At 40.6% G+C, this 24,249-nt stretch overlaps 1 pseudogene; it reads right to left on the bottom strand.

Annotated features, from left to right (window-relative positions):
* Positions 1-567: 567 nt before the first annotated feature.
* On the bottom strand, positions 568-24,249 carry LOC131922018 (ATP-dependent RNA helicase DDX18-like; annotated as a pseudogene).

Genomic DNA, 24,249 nt, shown 5'->3' with positions numbered 1-24,249 from the left:
ATAGGAAATAAAAAGAGTAAAATTCATTACCTGTATGAAATTGTTAAAGAATAAACAAGGTTTTAAAATTTTTGAGCAAAGCAATGATTAATGAATAAGCAAGGAATGAGCCTCTTACCACCCAAACTCATTGCTAAACTTGGTCAAAACCTCACTACATTCAATATAAAAAATGCAGGCATTACTCAATACGCATGATAAAATACATTCAGACTTCTAAAATAATAATTAACTAAAAGTGTTTTCAACAAAAACTTGAAGTAAAGTTTTTTATTTTAATTAAGTTTTAGAGAACTTAAAAAAAAATTGAGGCACTGGAACATAAAATACTTCTGTTGAAAATTCTAGAGCATCCTAGATGACAGAGCTATCCCAACATTACAATCCAAAATCAAAATTCACCCTCCCACCCCAATATCTGTTGCATTTTAGAGCAGGTCAGCTGGCAAGTCATGCCACAAAAGTCTCCTCATAGTTGAAGTGAAAGATGTAAAACAAAACAAAAATCATAGTGAAACAATGACATAATTTGGTTTATTGGAATCATTAGGGGATAAAATTTCCTTTTTAAAGGGGTTCGGGGGTGGAGAATTGGGGAAGTTGGTCCAGGTGGAAAGGCACTGTTTCAGTGAGGGAACTACCCGCCTGAGGTGCCTGAAGTATCATCTTGCTGATGTGTTTAAGGATCGTTGGCTTCACCTTCATCGTTTTCTAGTAGCCGAATCCACCATGTTATGCTCACCTTCAAGGTCTCTCAAGTTCCTAGGAAGCAAAGGAAGCACCTTGAAACCAAGCGACGGAGCAACCTGAGGCAAATTTAAGTTAACATCGCTGATCTGCTTCAGAGTGGAAGTCACATGTGCCTATGGAAGACTTGTATGTTTCCTGCATTTACTTATGGAGAAAATAATTCTTTTCAATCAGCTTTTCAAGCTGAGGCTGAATGTTCAGGAACTTTTGACCAGAGAAAGTCAGGTGGATTCAATGGAACTTTGGATTGCTTTAAGTAACAAAAGAAGCCCAACTCTTCAGGTCACAGGATGAGTAGTAGGGTGGTGCCTTCTTCCATCAGGCTCCTGGTCTTTCTGCCTTAGGGTCATTGGAGGTTGGATTGTGCTGAACAATTCAGTCTTCTTTCAGGATGCTCAGCCCTCTCTGGCTGCCACATCTGTGCACAACTGCATCCCTAAATCTGTGTAGCAGAATTGGAAGAACATGGTTGTCCATTTGTTTTGCTTTTGCCTTCCATAGTATGGCAAAGCCAGGCTAATCAACATAGTTCAATAGCTCGTAGTGGTATTCATAGATATTCACATTGAAAAGGAGACAGTTTAGTTTCTTCTGTGAGTTCTTCTTAAGGATGTGAAGGGCAGAAGGAACTGTTTTTCAGGACAAACAAGCATATCCATGCTCAAGCCCATCCACTGCGGCAACCTGTCTATAGCCATTAGCACCGACATACCACTTCTTTTCCAGAGAAATCCTTCCCAAATCCACTTCTCAAGTTTGTGTAGCAGAAGATAGCATGGTTTGCCTGCATGCTGGAAAAGGTTTAATAAATTGCTTTAATTCCTCTTCAAACTCAGCATCCAAGGTACAACAAGCGTCATCAATAACTCAGTAGGAACCTTATACATAAACCCCAGAGGATTCTGCACGTGGTCCAGGAGCCTGCCTGAAATGGACATGATAGTGTTGATTCCACTGATGCACTTCTGTACAAAGACAGAATTCTTATGTTAAACCAGGTCTGCTTTTCTAAATGTGATAGAATGAAATAGTTCGAGTCAGGAGAGTTCCAGAAACACTCTGTCATAAGATTAAAGTGTCTCCGTTGTGAATTTCCAAGAGTTGACTGTGGAAACAAAGGTTGTTAACATAACAAATCAGAAAGAGAAAAGTTGCTGGTAGTGCTTGGAACACCTTTCACCCCAGAAACCACACAACACTTTTATACACTAAACACAAAAGCATTTGTGGCATAAAGTAAAACAGGGGTTAGCATTTGTCGCATTAATTGGATCAATGAGTGATACAAATGGGATGACTCAGCTCTTACAGTGAGCTTTTCTTAATTTGAACTGTTTAATTTATGTGGCTCTAAAGAGCAGGAAACAGAGCCGGCCAGCGGTGGCGCACGCCTTTAATCCCAGCACTCGGGAGGCAGAACCAGGTGAATCTTTGTGAGTTTGAGTCCAGCCTGGTCTACAAAGTGAGATCCAGGACAGGCTCCAAAGCTGTCTCGAAAAAAGAAAAAAAAGAAAAAAAAAATCAGGAAACGGATGCTAAAACCACAAAGTCACTGCCTACCTTTCCCATCTAGGTAGTGACTTACTTCTAAGTGAAGGTTATTGTTTCAAATCAGTACATCCAAATGCCTTTAATATGCCTGTCATTTGAAATTAAACACCAATTCCCTTGGCGCTTTTCTTTTTGGGATAGGGGAAAAAATGGAAGATCTTCCTAAAGAGAATGAAGACCAGTAGAGGCATGGGAGAGTGATATATATGTAGGGGGTGAAGGAGGTGTCTTCTCTTGCTGTGTGGCATGTCAACATCGGGTGTGTGTACAGAGGAACATCTCTAGAGGAAACTTTACCCACCCCCCACCCCCCACCCCCGTCCCCGACACACTCTATTTTTAACCCAGTCATGTCTCCCAAATTCTGGCCAAATTAATAGCTAACATTTTGCCAAACACACGTCACCAATTCTGTCATTGTTCTTCCTTTCATTTACAAAGGCATTGCTTTCTTTCTTTCCACGGATTATGTGACCATACTTTGGAGATCATGAAACCATTTACTGCTTTGCCATGTGAGGAAAGACTAGTTTTGGTTTTGGGTTGTGTTGTTGTTGCTGTTGTTTGTTTGTTTGTTTTTGTCTATTTACAAGCTTGCCATCATTAACTCAAATCCCGGGACAACTCCCAAGTCAGAGATAGAATGCAGAAACAGAGTGAATCAGTTTCAACTGATTAGTGGAAGATGAGGAATCTTGGCAAACCTCAGAGAAACTCAAGGAAAAGTCAGGGCGTAGTCAAAGAAGTAAGCAGTGGTGATGACAAGTGTCTCATGGCCAATGGACATTAGTCTGTGCACCATATTTGGGTCATGAACTTAATAACATAACTCTGCCACAAAGCGGTCTATCTAACCTAGTTGAAATATGCATCCAAAGGCTTTTACTGCAAATTAAACTTCTACCTCCTTTAATGTGTAAGTGATTATGGTAAATGTTAGCCAAGAAAAATCAAGTACACAGAGAGACCTAGTACTTTATAAAACACTTGACACTAGAGAAACAAATAATCTTACCATTGACTAAGAGAGGAACATATGATATCTTTATAATAAAGAAAACATGGCCTCTATTTGGGGAAAAGCCAGTATTCTAGTGCTAGTGGGGAGGGCAGGGACAAAGAACCAAAAATTATACTGTATCTAAAGGAACTCTGTTTGGAACTAAGACGAAAAGCATGTCGTTGATCACTCTTCAGTTCCAAATGTCCTTTCTGGGCCCTGCGTGAGAGTCTGGAATGAGTCAAGTGGAAACTTTCCAGGGATTGCTAGGTCAAAGCACAGGCCAGAGATCTGCCTACTAAGAGAAGCTTTATAAACATAACTCGAGATAACCTAGTGGTCAAAAAAACTGCTCTGATATCAGTCTGCCCAGCTGCAGAACCAGCTTTCATCACTCACCAGGTGTGCTGTGCTCAGAGATGTTATTAATTTAACATTTAAACTGTACCTCAGTTTTCCTTTCTAGAAAGTAAAAGAAAAAAAAAAAAAAGGCTTCTTCATGGAATTCTCATAAGGATCAGGAAATTGGCGTCTGTCAAGCACTTCTCACAGTGTCTTGTCCAAGCACCATAGGATATTTATTACTCAAGCAAATAGACAAAATGAGAGCTGTAGACATCACTACTGTATCAGTCACACCTGTGACTAAATGGTGAAGCAGTGGTGACATATGACTGAAAATAAATAAATATGTTAATATGTTAATAGTTGAGTCTCCTTTGTGGTCCATAAGAATTTATAGCAAATGTGTGCGTATGTGTGTGTATACACACACACACACACACACACACACACACAGAGAGAGAGAGAGAGAGAGAGAGAGAGAGAGAGAGAGAGAGAGAGAGAGATCTGTAAACAGCAAAGAAAATTGAAGCAAGATGAAATACCCAAGGTGTGGACTGATTGTCAACAAAATAGCTCCAGTGTAAAGCAGACAGCTTACCAGAAGAGGGAACTCCACCAACAACAAGATAAATGAATGCAAATTATTAGCCCCAGTCCTGTAGGGCTATGAAGTTTTGCATTTTGACTTAGATGTTGCCTGCTGTGGATGTTGCACTGTATAAATAAAATGCTGATTGGCCAGTAGCCAGGCAGGAAGTATAGGCAGGACAAGCAGAGAATTCTGGGAACAGGAAAGCTGAGAGAGGAGCCGCTGCCAGCCGCTGCCATGAGTACTAACATGTAAGATGCCGGTAAGCCATGAGCCATGTGGCAAGGTATAGATCTATAGAAATGAGTTAATTTAGATAGAAGGACTAGATAACAAGAAGCCTGCCACAGCCATACGGTTTGTAAGCAATGTAAGTCTCTGTGTGTTTACTCGGTTGGGTCTGAGCAGCTGTGGGACTGGCGGGTGAGAGAGATTTGTCCTCACCATGGGCCAGGCAGGACTGGAGAAAACTTCAGCTACAGTTGCCAGTTGCAGTTATAGGCTAGACTGCCTTTTAACAGTCTACAGATCAATGCAAATGACCAATGTATGCAGTTCATCAGGCAACTTTAACTAACATCCAAAAAAGGAACTGTGACTAACATGTCCCCATCTTATCTTTTCTTCCTAAAGTAATTAACCTGCTATTTTAGGATAGTTGAATGCGTGCCATCTTCCCTTCCCATACCCTCCCTTTCCTAAAACACTTTTAGAGGTTTTGTTTGTCAAGAGTCTATTCTAGCTGTCTTATTCCCAGCATGCTTTTCACAAGCTTTGGACAACAGTTTGCCCCCATCATTCTAGAATCATCATGTCCTGGAAGTCTTGCTCAAGGCTTTGGCCATATTAGTATATTTTCAAGTTTCCAGTCATTTCCATGGACCCAGGCAAGTCTAGAGGATGTAGACAGCACAACCTTTGCAGGACAGTCCACAAAATCTGTTTTAACGTCTTGAGTTTGATCCACTAGTGAAAGGCATGAGCAGAAAGTTATGCTCTCAAAGTCATCAGCAAGCATTCTGTTGAGTTAAAGAAAATGTTGGGAAGGTTAGGTAGTCAGGAGGTTGACAAGACCCAAGATCTCAAAGTTGCTGTGCAGAGCATGCAAACATATTAATTACCTTGATGGAGGCAGTGTCTGGGCAGCCCACAGGGGAGTGTGAGAGAGCACAGTCGAATGAGTCAGGCAGCAGACCTCACTGAACCCCAGGGCAGCTCCAGAGTAAACCTAGAGCATCCAGAAGTCTCTTCGCTTAGGACAACTGAGGCATCCTTGTTCAGTTATGTCTTACTCTAGTCAGGCTTTAGGGTTTAGAGGTTGTCCCCTTTGCGATAAGGTCTCCTCACTCCCTCAACCTCCAGATTTGGCAAGAATATTTTCCTAAAGAATGATAATTTACAAATTAAATTTCTGGAATTGGGAACTTTATATCATAGATTTCTCAAAGCATTTGGTTTTCAGCTAAGTCACAGGTTCTCAACCCATGGGCCGTGACCCTTTTGGGGGTCGAATGAGTCTTTCACAGGGGTCAAGTAAGAGCATCTGCATATAAGATATTTACATTATAATTCATAACAGTAGCAAAATTACACTTACGAAGTAACAAAGGACAACAGTAAAAAAAAAAATTATGCTGGATGTGGTAACACTCCAGGAAACAGAGGCAGGTGGATTTCTGAGTTGGAGGCCAGCCTGGTCTACAGAGTGAATTCAAGAGCTACACAGGAAAATCTTGTATTGAACAACAATAATAAATAAATAAACTTCCATATAAAATTTAAAATATATAATCCATAATAGTTTATGGCTGTTAATCATGAAGGTGAATAATGCTGTATAAAATTGTAAAGGGTTGTATGTCATAATTTTATATTTCAAATGGATATAGCATAACTCAGAATAGAAACTGAGTGAATTGGCTGGGTTATGGCAAGGGATCTCTATCCAAGCTCCACAAAAGAATTTGCTACAAAGCTTCTGCAAAACTTACGTCACAGATAAATTAAATCAGAATTTCCAGGAAAGTAACCCCTGACACTAACACTGTTGTGAACATAAGTGATCTCATGTGCAAACAGGTTGAGGATTCAGTGGCATGAAGGATCTGGCTCCGTGCTCTTGACCAGAGGTTATCAAGCACACCTGATAAATGCCATGGAAAGCATACTCCTAGGTGCAGGCAGACTTAGACTCAATGGGTCTTCACAGGTAGGAGTGATTACATGAGTGAATTGATGGTGCAGGTGATGCGGGTGCCAGGGTGGGAAATCTCTGTCTTTGGGGGTCTCTTTAGGCAAAGTCCTTCATTTGACAATCCAGAGTCCCAGAAACAGTTTTGATATACATAATTTGCGGTTTCTAAGGGGAAGTCTTAACTAGGCCAAGACTACAGAGTTCCAGGGTTATTTTATCTTTATTGAAAACATTACTTTGACCTTGCTTGATGCCAAACAACTCAAGTTTGGTTTCCAAATGGGTTCCCCTCATTCAATTTACAAAACAGTGAGACTGCTTTGATGAAGATAGGCCTTTGATGAGATTTTGAAAATTGACTGAATATATTCTGTGAGCACTCATGCCACGTCAACCCAAAAGAAAAGAGCAAAGATATTGTTTTATTTGGCGAGGTGGGGTGTCTCTTTCAAACAGGATCCCATTATGTAGCTCAGGCTAGCCTCAGACTCAAGGGCCTCTTGTCGCAGCATCCAAGTTGCTAGGATTATAGACATGCACCATTGTTAAGCTTGAGTGATTGGACCTTCAAACTGAACTGCATTGCAAGTAAGATTCTTAAACTATAGCATTATCTATTACCCCACTCTTCTCTCTCCCCACAGACCAACACTTCTGAAGTTTGTTTTGTTTTGTTTTGTTTTCATTCACATCCATTAGATCACCTTTCTCTTTAGAGGAGGTCCTGCCACTCCACCAGTTTGGGAGCAGAGACTGACTTCCCAATTTCCAACTGTGTCTGTTTCCATTGACCAGCAGTATTTTATTCTTTGTGGTTTGTAGGCCTCTCCATCCAACCTTCCTCTATAATGGAAAAAGCAGAAATCTCTCTCTGCATTTTTTTTTCTCCAGTCCTTCTGAGGCCAAACACACTTCCTGTTCGGGCAGAGGATCCTCTATTGGAAGATAACTCAACTTCTCACCTGCCACTGACTTCCAGGAACTGGGAGAGTTTGAACTCGGGGATTTGGGTGTTGATCCATGCTGCCTTGCTTTGTTCTCAGGTTACCTTAGAACGGAATGAGATCTAAGAGCCAACTTAGCACTATTGAAAGTCCACAGTCTCTGTGGCTTTCAAGGTATTTTTGAGAGTTCATTAGTATTTCTAAAGTCAACACCGCAGATCCGCCTGTCCGGACCGGAGGAGATAACAGGTGTTTTTAAAACTGCACTTCAATAAATACCTCAACATGTCCTTGGTCTTATCAATCAGTAAAGACAAACCTTTGACTCAACAGTTCCTAGCCACTGGGCATGGTGGTCACTCCTGCTGTTCTAGAATTTGAGAGACTCAAGCAGAAGATTGAATTCCAGAGCACCCTGGGCTACAAAGATAAACCAGCCTTTTTTAAAAAAAGAAAAAGACAAAAAAGACTTTTCTCTTAACCCAGTGGAACATAAATTTCATCTATCCCAGCTAAATATTCAGCTTCTCTAGTTCTGAAAAACTTTGCCCAGAATATTGGGCCCAAATGTGTGATAAAATCTGTCCACGTCAACCAAAACTACCTAAAATTACTCTACTGTGACTTTTAATCAAATATTGAATAAGATCACAGCTAGAAACGAAATGTGAGCAGTTAAACATTTCAGAGAAAATGATGGTGGGGACCAATATGGTCCAAGAGATGCTGGAGCCAGGCAGTGGTGACACACACCTTTAATCCCAGCACTCTGGAGGCAGAGGCAGGTGGATCTCTGTGAGTTCGAGGACAGCCTGGTCTCTAAAGCGAGTTCCAGGAAAGGTGCAAAGCTACACAGAGAAACCTTGTCTTGAAAGAGAAAGAGAGAGAGAGAGAGAGAGAGAGAGAGAGAGAGAGAGAGAGAGAGAGAGATATGCTGGATACTGAAATCTTGGCGATCTCCTGGAAGCAAAGTTTGTGCTCACAGAGAGCGACATTCGAAAATGGAGAAGTGGTTGATGGGGCTTTGCCCCTGCATTCTGAATGCACTCATTTTATAGCACCAGCATAGAATTAAGGAGAAAAAAGGAAAACAGATGAGGGAGTACGTAGAGGAAACTTACAGTGGGATCTTTATTTGTCTTAAAACTATAGTCAAAATTCACACTGTGCCCCATAGATGTGTACAGTTCCTATGTATAGGGACTGAGGTATGACTGGGTGATAGAGCTACTACCTGGCATGTACTGGGCCCTGGATTTGATGCGAAGCACTGTCAGAAACAGCGATAATCATTAGGTAAATGTTTTAAAATACAGTCTCCCAGGAAAATAAGACAATCATGAAATAAAAATACAGATTAGATTCTAGGGAATTTGAGCAGAAAATAAATATAATAGCTCAGAAGTTCTTTCTGATAAGATTTTGTCAACAGATCAAATTTCACCTGATTCTTCTTCAAACTTATGTGAGACTTTACCTCAAGTAATTAATTATAAATGAAAAAAAAATCACTAAGTGATTGGACCCCAGCCTCGTCATTTCACACTCAAGATGAGCTATCGTACAACTGTAGCGTATTCCTCTGCAGCTGTTTAGAATTATCTTATTCAACACCCATGGCTGAGCCTAACTCTCTCAGATCCCAGGCGAATCTGACACTGAGGATGGATATCACTGTTCATCCAAGCAGCTAAGTGTGCCTTACAATCAGACTCTCTGACTCCATGGATCAAGTCACTCCAGCAAACCAGTCTCATGACATCATATTAACCGTGATCACCCAGTCCGTTTGCAAAGTAGATTCCAAACTGTATGAGCAATTTAGTCTGCTTTCCAAAGAAAATGTCTTGGTAGTGAGGTTATTCGAAAGAACATATTTTAGGTTATGCAAATAATTAGAGACAAACAGAGAGAGAGAGGGAGGGAAGGAGAGAGAGGGAGAGAGAGAGAGAGAGAGAGAGAGAGAGAGAGAGAGAGAGAGAGAGAGAGAGCCTAGGGGGTTCATCCCAGGGCATCATCTCTGAAGTAACTGTTGTCTGGCGGTGTTTGAAAGGGATACCCCTGCTTTGTGTCAGTAACTTCTGACATAACTTTAAAACCAGACCTTTTCCTCAAAGGTATCTCCCATAATGCTATGATTTTATAATTTGCTTGAGCTGACATTTAGGATGACAAGACTGCATTGTTTCTTCCTGCTTGTCTTGATGAGCCCACATTTATAGAAACAGAGTTCTGTGTGGTGAGAAGATAGCCTTTAGAACTAGGTTATCTGAACCCTGGGTCTCTCACCCGGGAGCTTGTTGCCTTCCTTAAGGCTGAGACTCATCTAAGAGTAAGCATAATACGTAACACATACTAAGAAGCCATATTTTCTGACAGATTCTCAATAAATAGGACTATTCATTTAGGCATCATTATTTAACACTTATTTGTTTTACTATTTATGATCTGACACTGGGCAAATAAATCATTAACTCTTTCCAGACTTCAGCTGCCCTGGCGACGCATAAGTGAAATCTTATGACACCGTCTATACATCTTTGCAGTTCTAAGAAGCCCGTGAACAAAACCACATCTGCCACCAATATAAATAAACCAGGAGCACAAGTTATGAATTCTGCTGAACAGCGGTTCTACTTCTGCATTTCACGACTTTCTCCAAGAAGATGGAGCTGCGGAGGAAGAGGAGCTCCTATCTGTACAATTTCCCAAAACACACTGTCCAAGATGTGTGCTGGGTGAAAACCCAGTTTCAGGAAGAAAAAGAACGTTGTGCTTTACAAACAACACATGTTTGGTTTCTATAAGGCTTTTATTTTCACGTGGGCATATGATATTTGTATTATTTTTAGTGAATTTTCCTCAAACACTGAATGTAGGTCAGGAATGCTGTAGCTAGTGAAGGGGATAGAGGTTTATGGAGGGAAGGAGCCTGGCTTGGATTCGTAGCTCCCCGACCTGCTGTGTGACCCAGGAATCCCCTGTTTGGGGGAAGAGTCCTGTGCCAGCATTTCAGGAGGCTTGGATCACAATAGGGACTTCCTTCCAAATGTCTTCCCTCAATCACAACTTATACATTGAAGTCTTGGTTGACGGGGTGATAGGACCAAGTGACCACAGAACACACATAGGATAACAATTTGTTAAATTAAATTGGACTCGACTTTGTTTTGGGTATCAGCTGAGCTCCAAAGAAAACTGAAGCTACTTGCTCATGCTTTAGTAAGAACCTAAATAATGGCCTGCAGGCCTTTTATCCTATGTCTGGAATAGAGTTGATTAAGTTAAAAGGGGCATTTCCCAAAGTGTTTGGACACAGGCTTTTAGATAAAAGAGCTCCACAAATCAAATGTTTGTGAAAAAGCTGGTATTCTGAGGGTGTAATATCCCTCCACCCTTGAAGATTCACAGTGTGAAACAGCAGGTTAATTGGGTCTAAAAATCACCGTACTGCACCCAGACATGCAAATTGCCTGGATTCAACTCATCTTACTTAGGAGAATTTGACCATAAAACCTTTTTAGCACAGATTGAGGAATGTCATTGTTTAAGGAAACAGAGAAAGTAGCAGGAAGCACGCATAATATATCTAAGTTCTAAAAATCTAGATCTGTCTCAGAACACTTACCATTGAGGGATTAAGAGAAATATTTACATGTTAAAAAACAAAAGTAGTATTCTTTACCACAGGAGCTAGTGTTCTGAAATACTTTAGGATTCCTTCTCTAAAGAGATATCTTTTGGTATGTGGAAAATTTATACAATTTATTTATTGAGTAAGAAACAAATATTTTGTTACATTTTAAAATTCCTTTTATGAGTATGTATGTGAGCACACACATGGGGTCGGAGAGCAACTTTTGAGAACAGGTTCTTTCCTCCTACCTTGCGAATTCCCAAGATTGAACTCAGATCCTCAAGCTTGGAGGCCAGTGCCTTTAGGAGCCATCTTGCCTGTCAAAGAAGAAAATACTTTTAATATATTCATGAAAACTGTGTCTGTGATTAACACAAAGCTATGATTTGTGAAACAATAAGACTATGAGGAAAAAACATTTTAATCTCTACTGAATAAAGATGGAAGTTGCTGCACGAAACATCTGTGATCTCAGCACAGGAGTCTGAGGCAGGAGGATTGTGAGCTCAAGGCCTCCTAGACTACATTGGAAGACACCTCCCTCCCCAGAAAAAAAAAATCTCATGAGTCTACACTGGGCAGGTAACTTTCAATGTGAGCATTCAGGACTACAATATATCTACAATACATTCACCTCATGTATATTTATTTGATGTCAGTTTTATGCCAGCTACAGTGCTGGATTCTGAAAATAAAACTGAGAGGAAAACCCTGTGAACGCATATGTGTGTAATACATATCTATGTACATATGACATACATACATATGTGAGAAATGGATTCAAACCTAATAAACACACAAAAAGTGTCCACTTGTGCCTACAGCAAGCCCTATGAAAGGTGAGAGATTCATGCTTTGATTTTTATTCTAGGCAATGAGATTAAGAACTACACATACTGTGTTCATTGTTTAACACCAGCTCTTGGCATAGTCTTGTCCAGAGGAGTTACTTAATGGATACTCATTCAATTCATTGAATTCATGAATAAATCAATGAATAGGCAAGATACGGACTTGAGGGAACTGACCCAGGAATGGTTATCAGGGAGGAGGATCCCAAAATGAGGCTGATTTCTGAAGGATGCTTCTAGAGTAAAGGGGGGAAGGGAGTCTGTGCCAAAGAATGCATGCTGGGGGCAAACACGGGCGGGTTTAGGAGTGGAAGGAGAGGAACAGAATAGAGTCATAATGTAGTAAGAGACGGAAACTAAAACAGGGGGACGATTGGTCTTCGGGTAGAGAATCCAGATTTTTATCTTAGGACCAAAAGGAATCCACTGAGTAGGTTAACCTGGAGGGAATGGTAACATGATCAAATCTGAAGTCAGAGCTAAGATAGAAAGAAGCATGGAGATAGCGGGAGGAGATGGGAAGCCACTTAGTGGTACAGAAATAAGTTTGGTGTTGGGGCAGCCATGTTGGAAAGGACTGCCATGAGAATGTTAGAAGAGCCGATCATACACAGGAAGACACAGAGAAATCTCAGCTAGATCCGGAGTTTATGGCTTGTTGTCCCAGCCATGGGGAAAAGAAACAAGAGACCTGGTGGTATAGGAGCCCCTGTCCTCCATTAGACATGTAGAAGGTCAGGTGTGAGGGGCCTATTAGGGCTCAACACAGAGCACCAGAAACTGTCCACTTGCCTTCATTTTCTCCCATTTCAGACATGATCACTGGGTACTTATTTTAGCCAAAGTGTAATCATTGCTCCCTGAGGACACTAATCAGTGTGTGTCCCTGAATTAAGGAGGAGGGGAGGCCAGCACAATGCTCAGCATGTAAAAAAAATAGTGTTAGGGATTACCAGATCTTTCCTGTAAAGAGACAAAATTGTATCTGTATGTAGAACATAACAGTGTTTTAACATAATTAAAAACACTGAAAGATGAGCAATGAAAGATCCAGAGAACTAACCAAGATATATTTATAAATTGAATTGTGACAACCCCTCTAGTTTGCAGAAGTAAAATTTGAAAAAAAAATAATAAAAGGAGGAAGAGTCTAATACAGTGCCCCACACCTATAGTCCCAACTATGCAGGAGGCTAAGGGGGTTCACTTGAGTAGAGGGGTTCAAAATCAGCACACTGAAACACACATACAACACCACCACTGCTACTCCTCCAAAGTAAACAAACAAACAAACAAACAAATAAGAATGGTACATTCTTGACATGAACCATTAATCTTAGAGTCTTTGTTACACAAATAAAAATATTTTTTCTTTAGCCAGGCAGTGGTGGCGCACACCTTTGATCCCAGCACTCTGGAGGCAGAGGCAGGTGTAACTAGAGTTTTCCTATCTGGCCCACAGTCAGGACAAATCTCTATCACCTGCCAGTCCCACAGCCACTCAGACCCGACCAAGTAAACACAGAGACTTACATTGCTTACAAACTGTATGGCTGTGGCAGGCTTCTTGCTAACTGTTCTTACAGCTTAAATTAATCCATTTCCATTAATCTATGACTTGCCACATGGCTCGTGGCTTACCTGCATCTTCACATGCTGGTTGTCATGGTGGCGGCTGGCAGTGTCTCTCTGACTCAGCCTTCCACTTCCCAGCTTTATTCTCCTCCTTGTCCCGCCTACACTTCCTGCCTAGCCAATGGCCAATCAGTGTTTTATTTATTGACTAATTAGCAACACATTTGCCATACAGAACATCCCACAGCAGGCAGGTGGATCTCTCTAAGTCTGAGGCCAGCCTGATTTGCAGAGTGAGTTTCAGGACAGCTGGGGCTACACAGTAAAACCTCGTCTTGAAAAACCAAAAAACGGCCGGGCAGTGTGGTGGTGCATACCTTTAATCCCAGCACTTGGGAGGCAGAGGCAGGCGGATCTCCATGAGTTCGAGGCCAGCCTGGGTTTTGTTTGTTTATATTAAAAACAGAAAGTAATGCAGACCGAGCAGGAAAAGAATGATGCTGTACACTTGTTGGGTTAGAGTTGGGCTTCCCAAACTCCAGGGTTCATACGAGTCACCTGGGGAAATCGCCAGGTGCAGATCAGAGGCCTGTAGGTCAGGGCAAGGTTCCAGTTCCACAGCCCAAGAAGCCCTGGGTGATGCTGATGCTGTGAAGTATCTAGGCATTAAGATTATCCTGCCTTCCGGGGTCTGAAGAGCACTGAGTTCAAATGAGAACTGTTCTTTGAATAAGCTTAACCAAGTGACAATCTCACTAACCCTCAATTCCATTGACTCAGTTCCTTGGGGGTTGTTGTAAATATACACTGAGATGATTATGGCCATAAGCAGTAGTAATATGGTTTATAATCAATATTCTGCACAACTATTAAAAAAATGTAATTGAAAAACACTTTCTTGACATAACACAATTTTATTTTAATTATCTTTCAAATCATTAGAAGGTACTTCGGTTTGGTTTGGTTTGGTTTGGTGTTTTGAGGCAGGGTTTCTCTGTGTGGCCTTAGCTATCCTAGAACTCACTCTGTAGACCAGGCTGGCCTAAAAAGTACTTTTTAAACACTAACTGATGCTCTTCTCAGTGTCACTGAAGTCCTCATTCCAAGAGATACAAAATGAAAACACCAAGTTGAAGAACTCAATGATTAGGCCTGAGGCATATCAAAAACACTACATGATTATCGGATTAAACCAGTGAGTGTCCTCATCAGCTGCCTGCTCAGATTCTGAACACAGAACTCTGAATGCAGAATATGTCAACTCACATGAACATCGACTCCCTGTGAGCAAGCACTACCAGGTCTGCCATCAGAATACATGTAAATGGAATGGCTGTGTGCTTCTACAATAAAGGGCCTTTCTTTTCATTCCTCTTCCTGTGAAATGGTTTTTATCCCCAAATTAGAGGGGTTTAAGTGATTCAGATTAAACAGCACCTAGAGATCTGAGGATGCATTGAAATGCAATGGATTTAGAAGGAGCCCTCACTCGGGTATAGTATGTGTCACACAGGTCCATCCGGAATGCAGGAGGAGAAATGTCCTGGAACAATAATGTAGTTATTGACGTCAGTGAGTCTGAAGTGAAACAATTAAGGGCTTTCACTTCATTATTTTGCAGACAACGGTGCATTGAGAGTTAGCTTTATGTCAGACATCACTCTAGAAGTTGAACAAGGGCGAAAAGTTAAAGAGTCAGTTACCAGGCTCATATATGACCCACATCAATGTGTAGGATGGCATGTGCATGACGGCAAAGTGGTGTGAGCATGACATCCCATGGGAGGGCTGAGATGGGTGTGGAAAGGACATCATCTCAGGGAAGTGCACTGGCCTCCAGCCTTGAAAAGGAACTCATTGAACTTGAATTAATCTGGCAAAGTGAGGAAGTGATTCCTGCCAGAATTCACAGTAACGAGTGTGGGTTTGATTTTGTACCTGTGGTGAGACAAGGTCACATCACAGGAAGATTTAGACAATCATAGGAGGATACTAGAGGTGAGGAGGACAATGTTGAGGAGAAATAGGTGTGCAAATGTATGTATGGCTATAAGTGTGTTTATTCATTCACGGAAAACATACTTATTGATGATCTGAGAAAATCATTGATACTTCCATTTTTATTTTTTTTTATTTATTTTTTTTTTTTGTTTGTTTTTTGTTTTTCAAGACAGGGTTTCTCTGTGTAGCTTTGCGCCTTTCCTGGAACTCACTTGGTAGCCCAGGCTGGCCTCGAACTCACAGAGATCCACCTGCCTCTGCCTCCCAAGTACTGGGATTAAAGGCATGCGCCACCACCGCCCGGCTGATACTTCCATTTTTAAATGATGCCAGATGTAGACATTAACACATATGTTTCTGCAGCAGGGTGCATCTAAATCATAGAAACAATGGAGAGGTCTAGAGTCACAGTGAGTGTTTCTCTGGCTTTTCAACCCAAGAATTAATGTTTAGCAATATATAAAAAGATCTTTCACTAGGAACTTGTAGACTATGGAAATATCTACTAAAAATGGCTGCATCTATATTCAGCACTTGGTCTGTGGCTGTGGGCTCTAGGAACAGGTCTGATCCCATCTGATGCTCTTCCATGTGGACGAAGTGATCTGTATAACATGATCCCTGGTTTGGGCTGGCAGATCCATTTCTTGCTTCTGGGTCCTTATCTGCAGGTCTACGTTACTGCTCACGGAACTGCCAGCTCGAAGCAACCTTTCTCTAACTTGATTTCCCCAAGTCCTGCGGGCCTTTCAAATGCTGATGCTGGCGTGGCTGGGCCTTCTCTCTAACAGCTGTGCTTCCTTTGGGAAAGAGTGGTTTTCTGTCTGCTGTGGCAAGCAGTAGTCACTTCTTCTCATAGTGAGAACTGAAACCAGAGCCACCATGTGCCATTTCCTGGGCACTTCCTATTAAAGTTCCCTTCCTCTCACCACAAAAAGCTAGATTTAGAAGCTCAGGTTCATAGACTGAGCATCGAGACTGTAACTTATCCACTGCATACTCTTGGATAAACTGGATTTCTGTGCATCAGCTCTTCCCTCTGTTTTCTGAATGTGAAAGCGCTAGTGCCAACCCCACAGGGTTGTGGTGAAGCACAAATGCATTATTACATATAGATAGCCTTACAAAGGTGTTTGGCACCTGCCGGTAACTCAAAGTCTGGCTGCTATTACCATTAATGTCTTTACCTCCTAATATTTCAAATGTCAGGTAAGTTTCATATGTAGTTCACTCCCCAAATAATCATTTTCCCACTCAAAATAGATTCAAACATTGCATCTTCAAACATTGCATCTGTATTATTATCACATGACCATGTGTTGGGACTGTCTATATCTGTCCTTACACAACAGCAGTACAAAGTGTAAGAGAAGAGCACACTAATTAGTTACAACCATTTTTTGAGGCAAGGGGAACCTCTCTGAGATCCAAGAAACCATAGAATTCTTTTAGTGTCCTAGGCAACTGGCAAACCTAAAAATTTATCTACTACTGAAAATAGGGGGGGAAAGTGGGATAAAATCGGATGTTTTTTACTATTACCTTAGAGAAAAAAATGTTTCCTCTTTGTATTTGCTTAATAATAGTTTACTGAATATGTTCAAATGCCCAAATGCTGAGCTGGACAAGATCTGGGATGCATAGATAGTTCATATGTACAATGTGTGTATGTATATATACATGGAGGGGTACACACTTGAATTCTAGTACTCAGAAGATAGAATTGTGAGTTGGAAGCCAGCCTGGGCTACACAGCTAGACCTTACTTTTACTGTTAATCTTGCAAAACTTGAAAACTTATGAAATGTGTCTATTATCATCGCTGAATCTCTGAATGTGCAAGCAAGGGACAATTGAAATAATGCAAAGCAATATGATTTTCTCAGAATATCATAAAACAGAACTCTGTCTATGTTAAAGTAAAGGACCGGGTGGTGGTAGTGCACACTTGTAATCCCAGCACTCGGGAGGCAGAGGCAGCTGGATCTCTATGAGCTCGAGGCCAGCCTGCTCTACAGAGCTAGTCCAGGACAGGCTCCAAAGCTACAGAGAAACCCTGTCTCGAAAAACCAAAAAAAAAGATAAAGTAAAGGATAAAACAAACTGAGAAGGTGGAGGATCAGGAAGAAATGAGATCAAAGAAGTTTAAATTGTAGAGTGAAGGGCATGGCACATATACCAGGAGACATTTACAACAGCAAATGCTATTAAAATGGACTCACTCAAAGTCTCATTCACCACCACACCTGATGCCACTGCCCAGCTCATTGGGAGGCTAAATCACAATGTCTTGAGTTCAAAGACATCCTGAACTATGGGATGACTTCAAAGCAAACCAGGGCAACATGTCTCCCAAAATAAGAAGTAGAGGGCTAGTAATGTACTTTATGGGAGAGTATTTGCCTAGCACATTCGAGGACCAAGATTCAATCCCCAGTACTGAAAAAATAAAAACTCTCCCGAGTCTTCAACAAATGTAGAGTAGGTATAGTTGGATGGAGTTCTGTCTTAGTGTAATTAATTCAATGGTTGCCTTGAAAACAAATTAAGACTAGATTATTTGGTTAGGATTCTTCTTGGTCTTTTGATGCTATAATTGTTAGAGGAATTTCTTGCTCTATGTAAATCCCATTTATATAAACTGAAAATAAATGGAGAGCCCCAAGCTACAACTTCAATATTCTCTCCTTCTCTTACTAGTGGGGTTATGAATAGCATAGTCTCAATGGAGATACTCTAAGAAACTATATTACTTTATATTTTAATTACTTTTGCATGTACTTAAATTGATTAGGCATCGTTAATTTGCAGCAAGGAATATTTCTCAATACTAGAGCATGTGTGAGATCCTGTATAATTCCCACACTGAAAAAAATATTCTCACTATGAGTGTTCAGATATTTAAGTATTTCCTAACTTTCCTAGATTTTATAAACATTTATTTATCATTAAAACGACTCTGAAATATATTTGTTGGAGGAGATTCATCTTAAGACAAAGTCTTACTGTGTAGCCCAGGCTGACCTCTACTTAGCTTCCCCTTCAGGCTCCAGAGAATTGGGATCACAGCTCACCACCATGCCTGCCAAAAACATTCTATATTGTTTAAAAGGTGTATTATACTGCTTCAGTAACGTTATTATTAAAGAAGAATGTTGACTTGGGAAATAAAAACACAACTAAAAGACTGAATCAAGGCTGGGCGGTGGTGGTGCCCACTTTTAATCCCAGCACTCGGGAGGCAGAGCCAGGCAGAATTCCGTGAGTTCGAGGCCAGCCTGGTCTACAGAGCGAGGTCCAGGACAGGCACCAAAGCTACACAGAGAAACCCTATCTCGGAAAGAAAAAAGAAAAAAGAAAAAAAGACTGCATCAACAGGTATTCATCTGAAAAGTATTACTACAGTTGCCTCTTCAGAAAATAGCGTTAACGGGAGGCACTTCCTCTCCCTCCCACATGACTCAGCCTAACTTCTAAATAGAGAATCCAAAAGAATGTGTCCCAGTTGCTGATGTCACGAAGAGCTTGGCTTTAATTTATAGTTACAGTGTGCACATACTGGAAAATTGTTGAAGGAGTAATTTATGTACCTTTCATACTGTAATATTACAGAGAAAAAGTGTTTCCACTTTATACTCATTTAGTAATAATTTATTGGGCATGTAAAGCTTGCCAGGCGATGTACTGGACAAGATCTGGCATGCATAGGTAGACAGTTATTTTATGTGTGTGTGTGTGTGTGTGTGTGTGTGTGTGTGTGTGTGTGTACATTCATACAACACATACACACAGAGAGAGACACACATACACATTCGCACACTTGAATCCTAGTACTCAGAAGCAGAAAGCAGGAGTGTTGTGAGTTGAAGGCCAGCTTAGGCTGCATACCAAGACCTTGTCTCAAAAAATTAACAGAATAAAACAAAGTGAGACAAATAAGAACTCACATGATGTTATTGCTGCAGTGAAAAAAGAATGGCCAGATGAGATGTGTCTGCCTAGAGGTGCTACCTTAGGTTGCGTGATGTGTCCATGCTTGGCTTGACTCTGTTCAGATTAACTTCTTCATTGCATGAGAAGCCATGCTTAGAACGGCCCAGTCTAGGGGGAGGTTTGACCCACTGATATAAATGTAGGAATCATTAGTATGTAAATGAATATTTAAACTATGGGTCTGGATAACATTGCCTACAACAAGAATGAAGCTGGAAATGATTCATGACCAGCTGTCTGTGGTTGTTCTAAACATGGGGTCTTGAAAGAGTAACAGTCATTAGCCATAGTCACATTTTTCAAAAGTAAACTCTTTAGAGATCAAGCAGAAACATTTTATGTGTACGTGTGTTTAAAAATCTAGTCTGAAGCCACAGGCTAGCTCTACACAATTAATCTAATTAATGTAGACAGCATTTCAAATAGTTTAGAATGCAAGACAGATCGCCTGGATGGTCTGTGCCGTTTTACACGGCCTAAGTAAAGCAGTACTAACTAGAAACTATTTTCCTGAAGAGTCACGTTTTCCTAAGAAATGATTTACAGTTGGTATGTGGTCTGAAATGAATGTAAAGACAACAACTAACTCTGAATTACAAAGTTTGACCAAATTATCTTCCATTCCCTCAACACATACCAGAGCGAATAATGAGAATTACTCTGAGGAGGATTTCTCAGACATTCTGTATGAATCATCCATTGATTACTGTATTGATCAAACAGAAGGTTGTTTTTCTATACTCTAGAATTCTGCTTCTAGAATTCTAACTCCATGATGCTCTTCTTTCATGTGGACCATCTGCTCCCTCTGAGAAGTCTTTACACCACCATACCCCTCCAATGTCTCCTCACAGTCATTCCCAATGAAGCATCTTATCCTTTTATGTGGATGTTCTGGAATGTTTTGTTTCTTTTTGTTTGTTTGTTTGTTTGTTTGTTTTTATTTGGTTGGGTTTATGTTGTTTGTTGTTGCTTTACAATGCTGGCAATGAAACCCAAGGCCTTGCCCATGCTGGGTAAGCATTATACCACTGACCTATACCCCAAGCCTTTCAGGGGTTTTTCAAATGTGTTCTAAATATACCCCCCATGTCTCAAGCCCTCCAAAGGAATCTTCCATCTACCCTGCTTGGACTCACGGCCTTCTTGAGAGCTTGACAAAAACCATTATCTGCTGAATATGAATGCCTGTAGAATATGAGACAGTTCAGTGTGGATGAAATGTTTTTTATACAATATATTTTTATACATTCAGAGAATAAAACATTTTCCCCATTTATAGAGATTAAAGCTTATTTTAAAGACACATTTATAAGAACAGTTCATTGCAAATCAAAAATTGTTGAAGTATACAAGAAAAGGAGACTATGTGTCATTCTGTTTAATAGCTACCTTATCTGGTTGAAAAGAAGATCAGTTAGGAGTGGGCAGAGGCTTTGAAAGCAGAGAGGAGATTCCTCCTTTCACTTATTTCTGATCCTAAGAGAAAAAAAATAGAGCTTAGTGAGTTTAGAGATGAGCAAGAGAAATGTTAGCTTCTCAACAGATCATGAGGCCAACTCTATTTTTGAAAAAGAAGTATCAGTTTTGAAAACTGGGAAACAACAGGAAGAAGCCATTGAGGAAATTCAAAACAAGCAACTATGAGCAAGGATGGCATTTATTACATCCACCAGAAGTAGCTGGATTCGATTCAGGCGAGAACAGACGGAAGCATCTTAGATATTTATATAAAGGGAAAAATTTTAAATATACGTTATTTTAATAGTTTAGCTGCAGCAGAGTTTCCCTGTAAGATACAAACTACCTTTACAGAAAAAAATAACTTGTAACCTTGCTTTGAACGGAGAAAATGAGATGTATGCCCCCAAACACAGTGCAGACAACGATCCCTTTGTTAGCTATTAGGTAAGTTGTTCCTCATAAAGAGCTGACAGTCACCCAGTGTTTAGAACAGGGAAGAGGAAAAAACAGGGAAGGAAGTGGAGAAGGAAGAAGCTAAGAAACAAGGCAGGCAGTGGAGCCTTGGTCTCAGGGTTCCAGGAGGGATCCATTGGTGAGACAGAGCAGAGGGGTCCAGCCTTTGGTTTTTCCAGACAGGGTTTCTCTGTGTAGCCCTGGTTGTCCTGGAACTCACTCTGTAGACCAGACTGGCCTCGAACTCAGAAATGCACCTGCCTCTGTCTCCTGAGTGTTAGGATTAAAGGCCTGTGCCACCAATGCCTGGCAGAGAGGTTCAGTGTTGATTTAAAGTCCTCTTCGGTGCTCTGACTGTTTCTCCCTCCTTTACCCTCAGGGAAGTCATCTATCCACATCTGCATCAATGTTTTCAGAAAATAGTGAAGTAACTGGTTTTATCCAAGCTTAGAATGGCCGGCATCAGAAACAAGCAAGAGCAGGGGAAGAAAGTGTGGTCCCCATGCTGCCCCCAACTCAAGCCCTGAACTTACCACAGAAAAGGTAAATAGGTGTCATGAAGAACAGAATCAAGTTGATTTAAACATTAGAGATACTTGACTCCCAGAGTCACTTGAGGTACAGAAGCCTTAATTAATAGTGGCTGATTTTTACCACAGCATCGTAGAGCATAGGTGTGCTCCTGACTCCTCAGAAGCAGAGGCAGGAAGATCAGGAGTTTGAAACCAGCCTGGGCTACCTAATCAGAATGTAACCCGGGAAACAAGTAAAACATTAATGTCATTGGGAGAAACTACTAAAACGTTAGTGCAGTTATTTTTATGGCTGGTATTGATATCTATAGAGAGGTAGATATATCTGTTTATAGCTTGCAAAAATCAGTGTCTACCATTATCCATGATGAGATCTTTATTGTTCATTAAAGAGTTGCAATCTCTCTAGGAGGACAAAAGAATTAAGCCTTAGCTGGATGTGGAATAAATGCCCTGGGTCCAGCAGTGGGCATGTAAGTAGGATCCACATTTTATTGGCACACTCTTCAGCAAATAAGTTAGATGTATTAACAAATAACTCTCTCTCTCTCTCTCTCTCATACACACACACACACACACACACACACACACACACGCACAAACATATACTTCTAACCCTTGTGTTTAAGTAGAGATAATTAGTGACTTATAACTCTTTTTGGTTTCAGGAATGTTTGTGAATTGTATTCAAACTGTGGATCTTCTATCCAATCGAAAGTTATGAACATTCTCTAAAAACATATATGTGAAGTTTCAAGGGGCTTTGTCTCTCTTCTATACTAGGAATTCCAGTAGCCTTGAAAAAAAATGCCATATTTTTGGAAAATGTGGCTCCCAGGCATTCCTGCATCTAATCCAGTTTGTGTCATTCTTAAGAGTGGACTCCCAGTATCTTATCTAAGCTTTCCAGTGCCACAAGCTGGGTTTTCTTTAAAAGGAAAAAATGCTGTTTTCATGTAAATACTCTGTGGTTATGAAAGCAGTATAAGTTGAACTTGGCAACTCCGTTTGAAGTGTGTCTTCCTCTTCAGTTGGAACAGTGGGTAGACTCCCCCTAGGTTCAAAGACTCTTGGACCCTCCCTGTGCAGTTCACACTGCTCAAGAGAGCTGAAGCAGATCATTTAGCCTCTCTATGTCCAACTATATTATGTAATGAGCAAGTTCAATGTTAACTTGAGGGGTGTTTCCAGTGCTTACGTGCTATGACCTGTAACATAAAATGCTATTAGGAAGCCGGGCACACAGATGCATTCTGAAGACAGGAGGAGGAGGGTGAAGACTCTGAAGACAGGAGAAGGAGGGTAAAGAATTCCATGCCAGCCTGGGTGATATAGTGAGATTTTTATCTTAAAACCAAAACAAAACAAAAACATGCTAACATGTTATTAGAACAGGTAAATATTTCTTCTCCTAATAACAAATTTTTAATGAAGGAAGTTATGCTTACTGATTCAGAAATATGTATTTTTTAAGTACATGTACAGTAGTATCAATTCTACTTACTTAAATGAAGCAAGAAGATATATGTCTATTCCCAAATACTCTATAGATGATTTTAATCACATCACACTATGATTAGGTGAATATAATAGTAGACAAGCAATTAATTACCAGGATATTTCTGTTTCTATCCAAACATATTTCTTTCCCGTACAACGAAGTGAGTTCAGAAAGCTAGTTCAAGTATCATGGAGAGCCACAGGGTTATGGTGCTGGATTTGCTAGAAGTGCAAGTGTCAGATTCCAAAAACATGTCCTCTTCAGCCCTTTGAAATGTGAAGTTAAGTTCTAAGTTTTTATTATTTTTGTTTTTTTTCTATTGAAAATTTTTCCCCATAGAATGTATTCTGAACACAGTTTCCCTTTCCCCAACTCCTTCCAGACCTTCCCCACCTGCCCATCCACCCAGCTCTATTCCCTTTTAGTGTCTCTTCAGAAAACAAATAAACAGGCAAACAGCCAGAAGCAAAAAGAACCCCAATTAACACAGACACACAGACACACAGACACACACACACACACACACACACACACCATAAAAACACAAAATCAGGAAACATAATATAAAAGATCAGTAGAAAAAAAAAAAGCCCAAACAAAGCAATATGAGGCAAAAAGTCTACAAAAATACCATTGAGTTCGTTTTGTGTGGGTCGTCTACTGCCGGGCATGGGACTTACCCTGAAGTGTGGGTAACATACCCAGTGGGATTCCAATGGAGAAAACTAATGTTTCCTTTGTAAGCAGATGTCACTGGGAGATAGCTTCCTGGTTACAGAGCCTGGGTCCACATACCCTTCAACCCCTTCTCTGCCTGCTCTGGAATCCCATCTGGCTTGAATGTGTGGAGGGCCTGTGCTGCTACCAT

This window comes from Peromyscus eremicus, chromosome 11 (assembly GCF_949786415.1).
Source record: "Peromyscus eremicus chromosome 11, PerEre_H2_v1, whole genome shotgun sequence".
NCBI classification, from domain to species: domain Eukaryota; kingdom Metazoa; phylum Chordata; class Mammalia; order Rodentia; family Cricetidae; genus Peromyscus; species Peromyscus eremicus.
This window is presented reverse-complemented; position numbering and strand designations above follow the sequence as displayed.